The sequence below is a fragment of the Moschus berezovskii genome, chromosome 1, assembly GCF_049115385.1.
Source record: "Moschus berezovskii isolate FMDL1 chromosome 1, NW_MosBer_1.0, whole genome shotgun sequence".
Lineage (NCBI taxonomy): Eukaryota > Metazoa > Chordata > Mammalia > Artiodactyla > Moschidae > Moschus > Moschus berezovskii.
Genome location: NC_142460.1, coordinates 54,742,807 through 54,761,544, shown reverse-complemented (window position 1 = coordinate 54,761,544; position 18,738 = coordinate 54,742,807). Strand labels below are relative to the sequence as shown.

The 18,738-nt window shown below is 37.2% G+C and overlaps 1 long non-coding RNA gene and 1 pseudogene across 1 annotated transcript in view; both read left to right on the top strand.

Moving 5' to 3' along the window:
• Positions 1 to 11,587, top strand: part of LOC129555409 (uncharacterized) — a 43,079-nt gene extending 31,492 nt beyond the window's left edge. Inside the window, exons 2-3 of the long non-coding RNA XR_008685787.2 lie at positions 7,928 to 8,127; positions 11,523 to 11,587. This is a non-coding gene — a long non-coding RNA (uncharacterized LOC129555409). The remainder of the gene's footprint in view (positions 1 to 7,927; positions 8,128 to 11,522) is intronic.
• Positions 11,588 to 16,037: 4,450 nt separating this feature from the next.
• On the top strand, positions 16,038 to 17,745 carry LOC129552326 (eukaryotic translation initiation factor 3 subunit E-like; annotated as a pseudogene).
• Positions 17,746 to 18,738: the final 993 nt, after the last annotated feature.

Below are 18,738 nucleotides of genomic sequence, written 5' to 3'. Positions count from 1 at the left end.
CAAGGCAAAGTATTATTTCACTTATCACATTGTCAACTTTCTTTCTATATTAACCTCGGGGAACATGGCTGCTTTCTCTAACTACTGGAAAAACCTAGCTTAGTCCTTCATATATTAAATACAAGCTAAAGAAGTTAAGATAATTTTTATTTTTCTCTACAATGTTGAGACTTAAGATCACAGTCTTATTGTAAATATTATTAATACTCTGTCATTTTTTTCTTTACATTTCTTCTGAAATACAGTTTAATTTTCTCATCTCCCAATGACTGATGCCCATAGCCCTGGACCTTGGTCAATTAACGTGATGGTTATGTACACAGAAAAGTAAAAGAATAAAGCTCATTAATGCTTTTCAAATCACTACCTTCATTGCCATTTTTATCTATCTCCTCTTTTTGAATTTAGGTGTATGTTTCAACAATCCATCTGAAAACTTCTGTGATAATCAGTGTGAAGTCTTTGTGCAAAATCTGAATTCCTTATATTCGACTCTACCCCTCACACTCTCCTGTTAATCTCATTTAATAGTACTTTTTCCAGCTCAGTGCCCTACTCCAGAAACCAGAGTCAGACTTGATTTCATCATTTCTTTCCTTTTATCCTTCTCACCAGTTAAGATGTGGCAAGTTACACTGCTTCTAGAGTTGCCTTTCCGAAATCCTTTTCTAAATGTATACTTCCTTTTTTTTTTTTTAAAGGTTGCTATTACCTGATCATATATTGTTGAAAGAGTTAAGTGAGATAATGGATGGATATAAATTTCTTGGTAAATGGTAGCATTACTCTTGTTTTTTTCCTCATAAACTCCTCATAAAGGAGACACAAATGTCTCCTTTCCTACTGAGTCTTTCTGTATTACATTCAAGCTTTTAGCAAACTATTCAAGATCCTTCCTATTTGCTACCATCTTTAACAACTTGAACACTCAGTTCTCAAGCCACTATGAATTTTTTCTCCTTCAGCATCAATCCTTGCTTTTTCATACTTTAGAATGCTCTCCACTGTTTGTCTGACAGCTTAAAACGCATTTCTGCCCCTATTCATTGTGTAGCTCTGCCATTAACTCTCCCAGTGACCTTGGGAAAATTTCAGAATCTCTCTGGGCCTCAGATTCCTAAATTCAAGGCTAGAGATAAACATGAAACTATTTCTGTTTAAATAATTTCACTTGTTTTTTTATGTTTTTTAGATTCTATATATAAGGGACATCATATATCATATGATATTTGTCTTTCTCTGCCTGATTTACTTCCCTTAGTATGGTAATCTCTAGATCCATCATAGAAAATGAATTTATGGTTACCAGAGGGGAAGAGGGAGGGTCAATGAGCTTGAGACTAACAGATACACACTACACCATATAAAATCAGCAACCAGTTCTTACTCTATAGCACAGGGAACTATATTCAATACCTTTGTCATAATGTATAATGGAAAAGGACCTAAATAAGGATATAAATGTATATATCCTTTGCTGTACACCTGGAACTAAAACAACATAGTAAATCAACTAGACTTCAACAAAGAAACATAAAAAATGAAACCAAAAGCTTGAGGACTAAGCAAAATAAGGCAAACTGATGTTGCAAATTGTCTGGCTATCATGAGGACCCAGTAAATGTTACACATTAACTGTAGTTTGTGTTATTAATTACTGTTTATTATCATCATTACCATCAGCAGCAACAAACGTTCCCCAGAATGCTTTTATTTAACCTTCAAGAGCTAGTTAAAATTTCATCTCATCTGAAAAGACTGCTCCAGGAAAATATGTTCATTTATCCTATTGTGGTGCCCTGTGCCATCTTGTATTCATTTCTTCCCAGTTTCTTAGCATCTTGAAAGCAGAGACAGTCATATTTGCACACCTAGTACCTGGCCAGTGACTTCATATAGTAAACGCTCCGTAAACAATTGATGAAGGAAGGAAAACAAACAAACAAAAGTAATAAAACTTATTGTGTTGTCAATGTGTGACAAATTGTTCTAAAATATCCTAGATATTAAGTCACTGAGTTCTCCAATAGCCCTATAATTAGCTAATCCTTGACTCACTAGAAAAGAGTCTGATGCTAGGAGGGATTGGGGGCAGGAGGAGAAGAGGACGACAGAGAATGAGATGGCTGGATGGCATCACCGACTCGATGGACATGAGTTTGAGTGAACTCCGGGAGTTGGTGATGGACAGGGAGGCCTGGCGTGCTGTGATTCATGGGGTCGCAAAGAGTAGGACACAACTGAGCGACTGAACTGAACCGAACTGATTATCATCCTATTGCACAGGTAAAAAACTAACAGATGAAAAAATTACAGTAACTTGGTCATAACCAGGACTGGAACCAAGCTTAGTTGGCTCCAGATTCTGTGTTTAACTGTAATGGTACATTGCTTTTCCTGGGACAGCAGAAAGAGTATAGAACTGGAAGTTCTCTAAGGTCTTTCCTGTTTCATATTCTGTAATCCTAGCATTTTTCTTAAAGTTCTAATCTAATCTAATATATGCAGAAATAATATATAAAATACAATTTCATCAGGAATTTTATAAAAGGTTCTAACTATTCATATTTATTCACTGGGCATTTCTAGTCTGATAAAATGACTATGTCTCCTATCTGTTAACCACAGCATGCCTACTCATACTCTCACCTACTTATAATTTTATTCAAGTTCATTTTTTTTTTTTGAGATAAGTGGTCCTGTTTTAAATGGCATCAATTAGCAGTCACCTTGAATCTGGAATTTATAATTCCTGAAGTTTAAGCTCTGTCTTCATCTTAAATAAAAGTTTTACCCAAAATCGACTATGCTAGATTCATACATTTAAAAATAAATTAGATTGAGTGCTGCTGGGAAGATGATGAGATATTGCAAGGCAAGCGTTTTTTGTAGGGTTTTAATCAGCTTCCCTGAACAGAAAGGACCTAGGGACACCATATCTGTTTATATAACGCTTGTAAAGTAATGACAGTAAAAAGACTGTATTATAGAGTAAGCTGAATTAGTCATGGAAGGACTAGATGAGTAGATTAACAGTGAAGGCACCTGGGGTTCAGTTCTGCTGGGGACCCTCAGAATTGTTTCTCTGCAGGAGAGAAAGCTGGGTCCTTCCACATCAGGTCTGTCCATCATTGCTGAGGCTTGTGCCCTGTGGGAATTAGTTATCTCACACTGCTAAGCTGCCCTTTGTGCAGGGTGAGTGAGCTTCCTATAACTTCCACAAAAACTATCCAGCAGAAAAGCAGAGCAGCAGGCATATGAACGGAGATGCTGCCCGAGTGCATGTAGCAGAGTCCACAATTGAAGCTTGCTTTATAGGCTTGCTTAGGGAACCTTAACACTGAACTCCTTTTACCCCGAAATCATCATCTTCTATCCCATTCTTTTTTGCTGCTCATAAATTTCACTGCCTCACACGAAGTTCAACTTTTTAATAACTTTTTGAAAGTGTATCTGGCTGGCACCTCTTGAGAAAAAGGATTAAAAACAGACTGAGTGTAGCAGGTTCTAGTTCCTGCTACAGCTGTGGGTCCCAAGGTTATAACTGCTATTCACTGTCTCCCTCCCCTACCACTAGAGTCTTCTCACACCCGGCCAGCTCTCCAGTTGGCATATTAGCTGCTTGTCTGAAAGCAGAACATGGACCTTCATCCCTCAGTCATCTGAGTCTTTGTTTACTTTGCCCCTTTGAAGGCAGTTACTGCTGACAATGCCTTTTTCTGATATTATTGAGCATGGAGCACCGACTGATGGCAAAGTGATCCACCTCGGTGTCCCAAAGACTCTTCCTCCATGCCTCCATGACGTGGCAGCAACCACGGAAATTCTTGATAATTACAATCAGCAACGCTGCCAATTTACTAACTCCTTTATTTACCTGCTGGTCCACAGGTATAAGGAGCCCAGAACAACTAGGCACAAGTTGAGACTTTTGGACTGGAGGAATTTTTAGTATTAATATATCCTTTAGAAGAACATTTACCTTCCAGGGTTAAAAAGCTCAAATCCTGCAGAATTTAAAGTTGCAGGAATGAAAAGCACAAAGAGAGACGTCATATAATACCTGTCGATTAAATATTAGCATTGCATCAGAGAAGGCAGTGTCCTAACCACAGAAGGTGTCTTTCCCATGCTGGCATTTTGACTGAGCTTTTATGAAGCCATTCTTACATTCTGTCAGATTTTCTGTGATCCTGTGATCATATGCCTCCAACTTGAATGCAGAGTTACATCTGATTCACTACCATGGGTGGGAGGAGTAGGATAACCTCAAGTTTGCTCTTGATATTTTACCCTTATTACCTCTGAGTCTCTAATCAGAAATCTAATGTAAGGTTTTCAACAGCTCCTAAATATTTATGATCTTTGAATAAAAACTCAGGGTTTTAGAAAATAATACAGGGTAAGTCTGCAAAACAGTTGGATCCAATGCAGGACAGGCTTAGGCCAGAAATCTATTTGCTGCATTGCAATAATATATTAGGGATTAGAGTCCCTTTAATTTTAGTACTAAGTAAAGCTCAGTTGTCAACACCTCATGATAGACCTTGGGTATTCTTCCTCTTTACTATGCAGTTCAGTTCAGTTCAGTTCAGTTCAGTCGCTCAGTCGTGTCCGACTCTCCGCGACCCCATGAATCACAGCAAGCCAGGCCTCCCTGTCCATCACCAACTCCCGGAGTTCACTCAAACTCATGTCCACAGAGTCAGTGATGCCATCCAGCCATCTCATTCTCGGTCGTCCCCTTCTCCTCCCACCCCCAACCTTTCCCAGCATCAGAGTCTTTTCCCGTGAGTCAACTCGTCGCATGAGGTGGCCAAAGTATTGCAGTTTCAGCTTTAGCATCAGTCCCTCCAATGAACATCCAGGATTGATCTCCTTTAGAATGGACTGGTTGGATCTCCTTGCAGTATAAGGGACTCTCAAGAGTCTTCTCCAACACCACAGTTCAAAAGCATCGATTCTTCGGCGATCAGCTTTCTTCACAGTCCAACTCTCACATCCATACATGACCACGGGAAAAACCATTGCCTTGACTAGACGGACCTTGGTTGGCAAAGTAATGTCTCTGCTTTTTAATATACTATCAAGGTTGGTCATAACTTTCCTTCCAAGGAGCAAGCGTCTTTTAATTTCATGGCTGCAATCAGCGTCTGCAGTGATTTTGGAGCCCACAAAAATAAAGTCTGACACTGTTTCCACTGTTTTTCCATCTATTTCCCATGAAGTGATGGGACCAGATGCCATGATCTTTGTTTTCTGAATGTTGAGCTTCAAGCCAACCTTTTCACTCTCCTCTTTAACTTTCATCAAGAGGCTACTTTAAGGCTATAGTTTCTTTCAAGGAGATATTGGTTAAATGTTTGTTATATATGCTTTTGGTGATATGACAGAATGTTTCCTCAAGAGAATTTGTCACCCTTTTGGTTATCAGGTCCTAGGTGTGAGGTTAGCTCAGATCTGGAAACCAGGCAAGGAATAGTGATGTTTCATTGCAGAGGGTAATAGAAATCTTGGCCTACTATCTCTTGAGGTTTTTTTTTTTTTTTTCATATCAAAGATAACCCTTTTGGCTTTTCATTTATTTCACTCCTAGATGTTTCACTGTGTCTCACAATCATCATGGGACCCTGTAAATTAAGGGCCCCTTATGTATCATACTGAGCTTCCCTGTGGCTCAGCTGGTATAAAATCCACCTGCAATGTGTCAAACCTTGATTCGATCCCTGGGTTGGGAAGATCCCCTGGAGAAGGAAAGGCTACCTACTCCAATATTCTGGCCTAGAGAATTCCGTGGACTGTATAGTCCATGGAGTCGCAAAGAGTTGGACACGACTGAGCAACTTTCACTTTCACTATGTATCATGTTAATATTGCTGTGCTTTATAGGAGTTAAATTGACTTTAGGGAGCTTCCCTTGTGGCTCAGATGGTAAAAGCACCTGTTTGCAATGCAGGAGACCCAAGTTTGATCCCTGGGTTGGGAAGATCCCTTGGAGAAGGAAACAGCAACCCACTCCAGTACTCTTGCCTGGAAAATTCCATGGATGGAGGAACCTTGTAGGCTACAGTCCATAGTGTCACAAAGAGTCAGACACGACTGAGCGACTTCACTTTCACTTTTGCTGATGGCTATGGACCACCATCTGGCCTTGGCTATTCTGGAACATGTCATTTTCATTGCCATCAGGAGTCTCTCTCTCATGACATCATTTCTTCCTACTAATTCTGTCCTACAGAGGCCAGCCACACTGAGCTTCTCAAAGATGCTAGTGTTCTTCACTAATGCATGTCTTCTTAAGTACTCTAAGCATCACCATTGCACACCTCAGATTCCTACTTATTCTGTATCTTCTCCATAATTTTATCATAGAAGACCTACTAAGCCTGAACATGAAGTCTCCTTTGCACTTTTTCTACATTTACTATTAAATTCCTGTGTGTGAATTTCACCAAAGTTTCCCCCTAGATGTGGCAAATGAAAGTTTTGAAAAATTTTCATGAAGGCCTTTGACTTTCCCATCATTCCCTGAGTTAATAGATGGATATCTCCATAACTGTCATTCTATTTCTTCTTGGTTTCCAATATGAATAAATAAATAAGCAAACAAATGAAAAAGTTGGCTAATTCCATGGTTTTCAAAATTTACCATTGTCCCCATTCAGTTCAATATCAGAGTTACTCCATAAACCAGTTTTCTCTCTTCTGCTTCTCATTCCATTCTAAAACAGGTGAAACCATGAGTGATCATGGTGCCCAAAGCAAAACTTAAGATAAGGACTTATTAAAATGAAGCTTGTTTTGAAGGTGATACCCAGAAGCAGAAATGAAGAGATGAAGATAAGTGACACAGGAAAGGAAACTGTTCTCGCTGAGAGCATTGGCACTTAATCCCTCTGTGGGCTTCAGTCTCTCAAAAAATCTGTATTGAATGCACTTGTTGAATGAAAAACCAGAGGCTGGAACCTTGTCACTAACCCTTAGCTCCACTGATTGATGGATTCATTGACTGCATTTCTGGGCTGCTTTGAGGATATTGCCTGAACTGCTATAACAGAAAAGTAGAGAAATATGGCTGGTGTTTCATATTGGATGTGATAAGTGTGATGAGCTCTGTCTATGAAAAATGCAACTTAGTTTACAGTGGTCTGAGGGGATGTGTCATGGGACACATGAAGAAGCATTTCACTTATATTCATGATTGCATTTTTACTCAATAAATATCCATTTTATAGATGAGAACATTTAGGTTCTGATCCTGAGACAATGTACACAAGATCACACAAAAAGTGACAGAATATGACTAAAGCTCATAAGAAATGAAGAATCTCCAGTCCCACCCCAGACCTACTGAATCAGAATCTGCATTTAATAGGATCGCTGCTGCTGCTGCTGCTGCTAAGTCAGTTCAGTCGTGTCCGACTCTGTGTGACCCCATAGACGGCAGCCCACCAGGCTCTCCCATCCCTGGGATTCTCCAGGCAAGAATACTGAAGTGGGTTGCCAGTTCCTTCTCCAATGAAGGAAAGTGAAAAGTGACAGTGAAGTCACTCAATTGTGTCTGACTCGTAGCTACCCCATGGACTGCAGCCTACCAGACTCCTCCATCCATGGGATTTTCCAGGCAAGAGTACTAGAGTGGGGTGCCATTGCCTTCTTTGAGCTAAAATGAGAGGAATACGTGAATTCTTTAAACAAATATGCATTGACTAAATGTTTTCTACTATTCTGGATTAAGATTTTAGCTTTCAAGCAACAGGATGTTTCCAAAGATTATTAAGTAGAAAGGTGGTGGAATGAGCAGTATCAGAAATGCAGCCCAGAAATGCAGAGTTAGTGCCCATCCCCTATGTTGCAGCCAGCAGGCTATGGGTTCATACTTGAAGTGGAAGAGATACTGATGATTTCTTCCTTTTGGTAAATGCAGGTTAGGCTGGATGGCATCACCGACTGTGTGGACATGAGTTTGAGTGAACTCCGGGAGTTGGTGATGGACAGGGAGGCCTGGCGTGCTGTGATTCATGGGGTCACGGAGAGTCAGACACGACTGAGCAACTGAACTGAACTGAACTGAAGAGAGATAAGGGCCATCTTTGCTAAGCTGGCAATGGAAAGAAAAAAGAAAGGGTGAGTTTGAGGAAAGATAAATAATTGACAAAACTCTGTGCTTGGCATAAAAGAGATAAAATTGATGAAAATAATACATGATGCTTGTGAGAATTTGAATGGCAAAATGTTCATTATAAAACAAATAATGCAAGAAAAAAGTAATGACCCCAAATCACTGAAATGCCATGAATGCTTGAATAGAAACACCAGGTAAGAGAGCAGCACAACAAAAATGAAAACATCATTTTTTTCATTGTTTTTGTTTAAGTATTCTTTCCACTTGTCTCAGGCCATGGAGACGGTCATTACCTGTCATAATGCGTGTTCTACAATCTTGACTTACCTACCAGTAAATCTCAAAATAACCCAGCTCTTCAAGGTTCATAACAGCTCTGCCTATTTACAGGAACAAAGTGTCATCTTAGGAAGTGTCTTTCCAACAAATATACAGGCAGTGATTGGAATAAATCATGGGCCAGGGCCACATTATTCAAAAGCGACTTAAATTGAGAATACATTTGAGTTGGTTGAAGAGTTCAAGAAAGATTCAGTTAACCATACCACTAGAAGGTTGACAATTTTAAAAAACACATATTCTGATGTTGTCTCCTCTAATAAGTGACCCAGAAACATTATAAAGAAACAATGGAATAAACACAAAGTATGACACATATGGTGGGCATTTGCTTGAACATCTATGGATGGGAGATTATTAAAAGAAAACTCAGTAAAATCTTTAAGAAATTATTCATTCCTATTCATACCTTGGTGTATATTTTGTGGCTTCATTTCTCCTAGTGAAAAGCAGTGTTTATTTTTAGGTTAATAAACAAACACAACAGTGTTGAAGGTCATGCTACAATCTAAAACTATTTCAAGTGTTTTTGGTTTGGCTTTATGAAAAATGCATTTTGCCAAACAGTTTTTCTCCTTAATTTTTAAACCCTTGTGTATTTTTAAAGAAAATGTAATCCACATGTTTCTTGTGCATTTACACTTAACTCATCAAATTCTTCTTGTGTAGGAGTGACTTGGAGACCAAAAGACTTTGGAAATTATTTTTTTGCCTCTGAAGCTCTTTATTTTTATTTGGAAAGTAACAGCATATTCTTTAGAATAGTTCATGTTAGATACCCAGGTATTCAGCTTTTCATGTATGTAGATAACATAATTTAGAATATCTATATTTGTCCTTACATCTTACTTTCCTTAATGTACCATTAAATTAATTACCATTAGTGTAATGGTAATTTTCATCTTCATAATTATCATCTGTTGTAGTACTATTACTTTATTAATTACTATCTATTATTAATGTTGCTGTTATAAATGTCATAATAACATTAATGGTATTACAGAATATCTATATGTTCACAACATCTTCATTTACAAAGTGCCTTTATCTCACCTTTCCTTAAAGACTTGTGTGGAAAGAAACTCCCAACCCATTTCATTTCCTGACAAAATATAAGGCAGAGAGAATTTGCCAGTTGCTTTACATCCTCCAAAAATCTTCTCAGCTTGTCTGTCTTATTTGTACTTTCTTGACTGAGTGCACTATTTATCTCTCATAGCTATTTTTAACCTCTTCAAATCCTTGCACAATTGTCTGACTTTAAAATCTGAATTAAAAGTCATATCTGACATATCTTATTATTGAGCTGAAAGATTTTGTCCTACTTATTCCATTTATGTGTTCTTTACATCTATGGACACTGCATTCTTCTAATTTGCTTGTTCTCTGAATTTTATCCATCAGATCTTTAAGTATGCTTCAAAAAAAAAAATAATCTTGTGGATGTATGCTCTGAAACTCAAACGCATCTTAATTTCCTTTAAAAGTAAGGCCTGTGTCTTTTTCTTTCTTTCATATCTTCTTCCCATGACTAGTTCTGATTGCTACAGATTTTAATCTTAGTAAATATGACTGGTGGGTTGTTAATTTTTAAAGTACTATGTGGCATGTACTACTTGTTTTCTCCATGAAAATAATATAGTAACTTATCAAATAAAGGTGGCTCAGACGGTAAAGCGTCTGCCTACAATGCCTACCATGTGGGAGACCTGGGTTAATCTCTGGGTTGGGAAGATCTCCTGGAGAAGGAAATGGCAACTCACTCCAGTATTCTTGCCTGGAAAATCCCATGGATGGTAGACCCTGGGAGGCTACTATCCATGGGATCGCAAAAAGTCGGACACAACTGAGTGACTTCACTTCACTCACTACCAAATAAAAGTAGATTCTGACATAGTTTCTTTTTAAAATTAGATTGCATGCTTATAATCTATTGTAAGACTTGATCTTTAAAATATTTTTTTTTATTTAACTGGAGTCTTGAAAACATAGTGTACGTGGAAAGAACAAATAGTGAACAAGATCTTCATCAAAATTGCCAGTTAATTTGAAAAACAGATACTGATGGACCACAAGCAGTAGAGCCTTGCTTAGGCTTTGTACAAAAGTCTGACAATGAAGAAAGACAACCTCTTCTCTCAGACAACTATTTTGGGAACCACCAATGAATATAATTTTAATACTGTGTGCGGAGAGATAGGACAGAGATCAAAGAGTAGAGGCATACATCTCTGTGTAGTTTCAGAAAAACACTTTTGGAGTAATCTCAAAGTTAAATGGAGAAGGCAATGGCAACCCACTCCAATACTCTTGCCTGGAAAATCCCATGAATGGAGAAGCCTGGAAGGCTGCGGTCCATAGGGTCGTTAAGAGTTGGACACGACTGAGTGACTTCATTTTCACTTTTCACTTTCATGCATTGGAGAAGGAAATGGCAACCCACTCCAGTGTTCTTACCTGGAGAATCTCAGGGACGGGGGAGCCTGGTGGGCTGCCATCTATGGGGTCGCACAGAGTCAGATATGACTGAAGCGACTTAGCAGCAGCAGCAGCAGCAAAGTTAAATAGGTTGTGCAAGCTAAACATTATAACAGGTAATATAAAAGTCTCAATTTAATAGACATTTTACACAACACTTGTGCAGATTACTGTTCCAAACATCTTACAGTTATGAACTCATTCAATCCTTGTCACTAACCCATGGGTAAGCAATGTTACTAGACTTCTTTTACAAGTGAGATACTTGAAATACAAAACAGTTTAGTGAATTGCCCAAGGTCAACAGCAGGCACAGCCAGGACTTAAATATAGCTAGAGTGTGTCTCCAGAGTCCTTATAAGAGGCTTTTAATAGGAAATTTACAAACTCATGGAGAGCAATACACAGGGAAGAAAAAGTGGGTTGGCATTTCCTGAGGGCAAGTTATACCTGGGACAATGTCAAGAGATGGAGGAAGCTAAAGTAGTGAAAGCGAACAGTGTTACAGTGAAAAATTAGGGTTTGATCTTAAATGGGTCATTGTAATCTTTGGAATAACATCGTTTTATCTCAATGTTAGAATGTTCTCCAGGATCATGGAAACTGGGATACAAGATGACTGGAGTGGAGGTGAAAAGACCCGGCAAAAGAAGTATCTGCAATAATACAAGTAAGAGAAACAGTGGAAATGTGGTTGGAGGGAAGCTGAATTCATGTGAGTTATTCTAGGGGAAGACATGTGAGGGATTGGTAATCTGTTGATGTTGGACAAAAGAGAGAAACTTGTGTCTGGACTGGTTCCTCTGAATTTCTGATTAAGCAACAGTGTATACAGAGGTGACTATTGAGATAGGGAAGAAAATAAGAGAATTGAATATTAGAAAATGCTTCTGATACAATGAAAAAGAAAGTAGAGCTCAAAATTATATATTATATATTGTCTTTTAAAAATATGTGTAATATGCACAAAAAAGCTCTGATGAAAACAAGAACAAATATTATTGTGAATGGTAAAATTTTTCAGTAGAACTTTTGATTTTCCCCTGTATTTTCTACATTTTCTTCAATGAACATGAGCTAAGTACATTCTATTAAACTAAAGATAAGTATTAAAGGGCTTTAATTGGTTATCTTATTGAAAGTTAACTTCTATGATCTTCCTGAAAAGCAAAATAAAGCACTTAGTAAAAGTATAAGATTTATTAACTTTGGATCAAGAATTCCATTCTTGGGAAGCTACTTTAAAGTAATATATAAATTCTCACTGTTTATTTATGAATATATTGTTATATGGAAACATTAGCATCAACAATGTAGTTGTTGAAAACAATTATAGCACAGACATGTGAATGAATGCTACACATTCACTAGAAAAGTTACTTATAAAAATACTTAATCTTCAGCAAAAATACTACTGATATATGAAAATAGCAGGGTATGAGTTCTTTGATCCTATCTACATAGGATATCTCTGAGCAAAAGATTATACTTAACTTTTTTGACTTGCATTTTTCAAGATCTGGAAAATATACATATATATTTACTTACAAAATGTGATAATAAAACAGAAATAAAGGCATTTAGTTCATGGTGTGAGCAGTATCACTGCTGTTTAATCATTTCGAATGGGCTTACATTGCATTGTAAGTACCCAGGCAAAGAGGAGTGGAAAGTCACCTGTATTATGAGGCTGTCTGTGTCAGGGGAAGCAGCTAGTCAAAACCATGATTGTAGACAAGAATAAGTATGAAAGGCCAATGATTAGATTGGAAATATGTTTTTTAGGAGTACTTTAATAAGATAGGAGGGAAAATATGATAAGAGGGATAAAAGTTTAGAATTTCAGATTTTAAGAAGATAAAGATACTTGTTGAGATGTTATATTCTTGGGATTTCTAAAAAACAATGTCCAGGGTCTATACATAGATAGTGGATTGATTTGTGTTTTAGGCAAGTACTGCTTGCTCTATTATATGTTTGGATACACTGACCAACTTTCAGATATGATAGTGTTATGGAAATGCAAATCTTAAGGTAGCCATGTTTTTCCTTTGTCCCATGAAAAGGAATAGAATCTGGAAGATTTAATAATCTTTAATAACCTTTATCAGTTTTTGAAGAAAACATAAATATTTTAGGTTAATTTGACATAACTAAAAATTCAAGGGTATTAAAATAATTGAAAGGGTGGTATCCACATGTAAATATCTTTAACTGCATGTTAATAGAATGTTTATGCTCTTTTTATACTAATTATTTATCGATATTTATTAAATGACTACTATAAGCAAGTGCTTTAAATGCATGATCTCATTAAATGCTCAGAAGAGATAAATTTATAGATAGATCAGAGTCTGACTGAGACTAGTTAAATTGATTTTGTTATGTGGTCACTAAGAGATAGATTCATTAAAAAGCATAATGTACATTTGGTACATGTATATTCAGTTCAGTTCAGTTCAGTCACTCAGTCATGTCTGACTCTTTGCAACCCTGTAAACTGCAGCATGCCAGGCCTCCCTGTCCATCACCAACTGCCAGAGTCTACCCAAACCCATGTCCATTGAGTCATGATGCCATCCAACCATCTCATCCCCTGTCGTCCCCTTCTCCTCCTGCCGTCAATCTTTCCCAGCATCAGGGTCTTTTCCAATGAGTCAGCTCTTTACATCAGGTGGCCAAAGTATTGAAGTCTCAGCTTCAACATCAGTCCTTCCAATGAACACCCAGGACTGATCTCCTTTAGAATGGACTGGTTGGATCTCCTTGCAATCCAAGGGACTCTCAACAGTCTTCTCCAACACCACAGTTCAAAAGCATCAATTCTTTGGTGCTCAGCTTTCTTCACAGTCCAACTCTCACATCCATACATGACTACTGGAAAAACCATAGCCTTGACTAGACGGACCTTTGTGGACAAAGTAATGTCTCTGCTTTTTAATATGCTGTCTAGGTTGGTCATAACTTTCCTTTCAAGGAGTAAGCATCTTTTAATTTCATGGCTGCAATCACCATCTGCAGTGATTTTGGAGCCCCCCAAAATAAAAGTCTGACACTGTTTCCACTGTTTCCCCATCTATTTGCCATGAAGTGATGGGACCGGATGCCATGATCTTAGTTTTCTGAATGTTGAGCTTTAAGCCAATTTTTTCACTCTCCTCTTTAACTTTCATCAAGAGGCTCTTTAGTTCTTCTTCACTTTCTGCCATAAGGGTCATGTCATCTGCATATCTGAGGTTATTGAGATTTCTCCTGGCAAGATGTATATTACACTATATCATATCAAGGCTGTGGTCCAACGTCATGTTCTTGCAGGACAGTGTTGGAATCAAGATTCAAATAAGATTTAGTTTAAGCCTCTATGTCCACACTGTTTTAGAAATTTCTAGAAAATAATATAGCACTTATCATCCTTTAGAGACACTCTTGAGAATCTGTGATCTTACTGACTGTTATTTTCTTTTCTATATACCTGTTAAATACCTCTCATAGTGCTTCCATAGTTTTTTTGAAGACATTTCCTGAAGTCATACTTTTCATATATGTTGAATGATTTATTTTAGAAATATATAATCATTTTATATTTATTTTATAAATATAAAACTTGATTTATTTTATAAACATACTGTTGATGTTTTATTTTATAAATATATAATTGACATACGACATGATATTAGTTTCAAGTATACAACATAGTGATTTGATGTTTGTATATATTGAGAAATAATCACTACAGTAATTCTGGGAAACATCTGTTACAGCTTCAGAAATTTTTCTTATGATGAGAACTTTTAAGATCTACTCTCTTAGCAACTTTCAAATATGCAATACAATATTATTAACTATAGTCACCATGCTGTATGTTATGTCCCCATGACTTACTTCTTTGATAATGGAAGTTTGTACCTTTTTACTCCTTTTATCCAGTTGCAACCACCACTCCGTTCTCTGTATCTGTAACTTTCCTCTTTACTTTTTATTTTAGATTCCACATGTAAGTGAGACCATACAGTATTTGTCTTTTTTGTTTTGTTTGACTTACATCACTTAGTATAATGCACTTCGGGTGCACCTATGTTGTCACAAATGGAAAGGTTTTATTCTTTTTTGGCTGAATATTCCAGTGTATACAAATGTACACCACATCTTTATCCATTCATTCACTGATGGACAATTTAGGTTTTAAATGTATCTTGGTTGTTGTACATAATGCTGCAGTGAATATAGGGGTGCATATATCTTTTTAAGTTAGTATTTCTTCTCTCTTTGGGTAAATACTCAGAAGTGAAATTGCTAGATCATTTGGTAGTTATATGTATGCATGCTCAGTTGCATCTGACCCTTGGAAACCCCATAGACTGTATCCCACTAGGCTCCTCAGTCCATGGAATTCTCCAGGTAAGAATATTGGAGTGGGTTGCCATTTCCCACTCCAGGAGATCTGATCCAGGAATCAAACTCGTGTGTCTCCTGTATTGGCAGGCAGATTCTTTACCACTCTGCCACTTGGGAAGCCCCTATGATAGTTCTAGTTTTAATTTGTTTGAGAAGCTTACATGGTCTAGATTGGCTGCACCAATTTATATTCCCACCAATAATGCACAAGTGTTCTTTTTTTCTCCATATTCTCACTAGCATTTTTTACCTTATCTTTTTGATAATAGTATTCTAACACGTATGAGGTGATACTGTGGCTGAAAATCAGAGAGATTAAATGAGGCATCCAAGCAAGGTAGCGTTCTGAATACGGATTTTAACCCAGATCTGCCTGGTGTCAATACTAATGATCTTTTTCTACTCATATACTTGCTTCCTTTATTTTAAACATGGGATTATTAGACTTCAGAGATGAAAGGACAATTGAGATTACTTATTTCAATTAGTTAAATTCATGTTTTAGGGAACTATTGTCTAGAAGAGCTGGACTACTTACTTAAGGTCAAGTAACGAACTATTAATTCTAGAGTACCACCATGAATTGTGGTTGCTTTTTTTCTATATTTCAGGAATTAATAAGTTAGCCTTAATTCTTTGGCTTACTGGGTTTAAATTGAAAAAAAAAAATGACTCCTACAATTTCCTTTTCCTCAGCAAGATGGTGGAGTATGACTTGATTATTTACATCACACACTTTTTGGATCAGCTTCTAGTTCTTTCATTGCTTGAGTTTCTCTCTGTTAAGAAAAATAAATAATGAAAAAAATTATAATGGAAATTGGATCTTCTTAGTGATACCAACATGGTAGACTTTGCTATTGAAGTATTCCCTTTATTCTGATGATATCCTCATGCTTTGAGAGAAAAAAGAACCAACATTGTTTCACAACTGAAACAACTTTAGACATCAACAGAACCAATTTGAAGATGTTTGAAGATCCAGACACTACAAGGCAAACGCAATAAACCAGGGATGATTGGATATAGTTTTACTACATGGCAGATAAGCCTGGGTTTAGGTAGGAATATTTAGATACATGCTGCTGCTGCTGCTGCTGCATCATTTCAGTCGTGTCAGACTCTGTGTGACCCCATAGACAGAAGCCCATCAGGGTCCCCCGTCCCTGGGATTCTCCAAGCAAAAACACTGGAGTGGGTTGCGATTTCCTTCTCCAATGCGTGAAAGTGAAAAGTGAAAGTGAAGTCGCTCAGTCGTGTCCGACCCTTATCGACCCCACGGACTGCAGCCTACCAGGCTCCTCCATCCATGGGATTTTCTAGGCAAGAGTACTGGAGTGGCTTGCCATTGCCTTCTCTGACGATATATGCTGCTGCTGCTGCTAAGCCGCTTCAGTCGTGTCCAACTCTGTGCGACCCCATAGACGGCAGCCCACCAGGCTGCTCTGTCCCTGGGATTCTCCAGGCAAGAACACTGGAGTGGGTTGCCTTTTCCTTCTCCAGAAGATACATGCTAGGTATGCAAAATTCCAATATGAATGTGGAAATTACTCTGGAGCAACAGAATATCTTTACTTCTTTAGAGGGTCGGTTCTAGCAATGGATAGAAATGCTTTGAGTTCATTCTGGGAACAACTGACCTCAGAAATTTTAATACAGAATTGGAATGCAGTCATGGAAGACTGCATGGCTAAAAGATAAATAATAATTCTGTGAATTCTCCACTTCAATCTCTTCAGCAGTGGATATGTTTCACTCATTGGTCTCTGTTTTCTTCTATCACCCCAAAGCACAATAACATTATGGATCAATTCCTTTACCAGCCACAGTATCTTAGTGCAGTTCTAATGATGTGCCCACATATTCTCTACTATTTAACCACAGCAGTCATAACAAACAAAGATGTTTGAAAACACCGGCAGGTGCTAAAAGATCTGGTCAAATTTATTCAATAGGAGCCTTGCACATATTTATATAAAGACCCAATTATAGAACTTGTTAAATGCTTATATGTTAACTTCCATGGGGCTCAGATAAAGCTGAAGAAATGTGGATCGATGCAAGTGAATGATTTCTTCTTGGTGACTTATCTTGAGGATTTCATCGAAAATGCCTGTCTCCATATTTGAGACTTGTGTCATGTCCATCAGTATATCAGCATTAACATGTTGGCAGTTAAACTAAGCATGATTCTAGAATAAGTTGAAAAGTAGGTTATAAATTTGATTACAAATGCAAGACTGGGCGTCATTATTGATTCTAAATTGGGTCATGAGATTGTGAGTAACAATACCATCTCACAAGTGATGAAACCACGCAAGTGATTGAAAAGACCAAAAGCCTTTGATTTAAGAAGCCAAATGCTGATGATGAATACTGAAAACGAATTTAATCAGAATAGTAAGTAGAAGCTCCTAACTGTATCTCGGGACTCTGCCTTCTACTGAAGAACTATATAGAAAAAAAAAAGAAAAAAAATTATTAAAGAAAGTGAAATATTAAAACTATCATATAAAGGTAAACCATTTTAGAACAATTATCATATTGACTATGCATTTTGGAGAATTTGAATAAAATTGACTGTTTCATTAAAAAGTAAAATAAGAAGTAGATCCCTGAAGTGGGGAGATGAATTAGAAAAAGATGTGCCACTTGGACAAATAATTTTGTACAAGTAAAACTGCATCCCTGCATCATTGTCAGGTTATCAGGGTTCAAGAATCCTAAGTGGACTTTTAAATCCCCTTGTCCACTTCAGCTCGACACCCTTGAGCTATGTATCAATTCATGACTCTTTGTAGTCACTCTTCAAATAGAGACTTCAAAAACCTTTCCTTTGTCTCACACAGCATCTCCCTTAACTTTTGTCACATGGTGTTGCTTTGCTGCTCGTCTCCATTTGGGGTGTACTGTTGTTATGTTACTATAATCATAACACTGATTGTTTCTTTAATTATTGCTCTTAGGAGTGTCTTGGTCTTATGCCAATATCAACAGTGCTTTCATCTTTAGGGCTCTAAGTAAGCACTGTATTCTACAGTCATATGAACTGGAGACTCCACTATAATAAATCTGTTCTCAATAGACACTTTAAACTTACATTCAATTACTTTTTCACTAATAGGACTTTAACATTAGGCCAAAATTGAATATCTTGTTCTACTAATTATGAACAATATTATTTTACATTCTCTGAATTACTATAACTCAGAAATAAAACTAGAAACTCATATGCTTTTAAACCAGTAGTTCTAAAAGTATGCTTAAGTGATTCAGACATATTAATATCACCTTGTCACTTATTAGAAATAAAAATTCTTGGGCCCACTCAAGAATCATTACTGAGTGATTCTGATGTGTGTTGATGTTTGAGAGCAACAGAATTAAACCATGATGTTTTA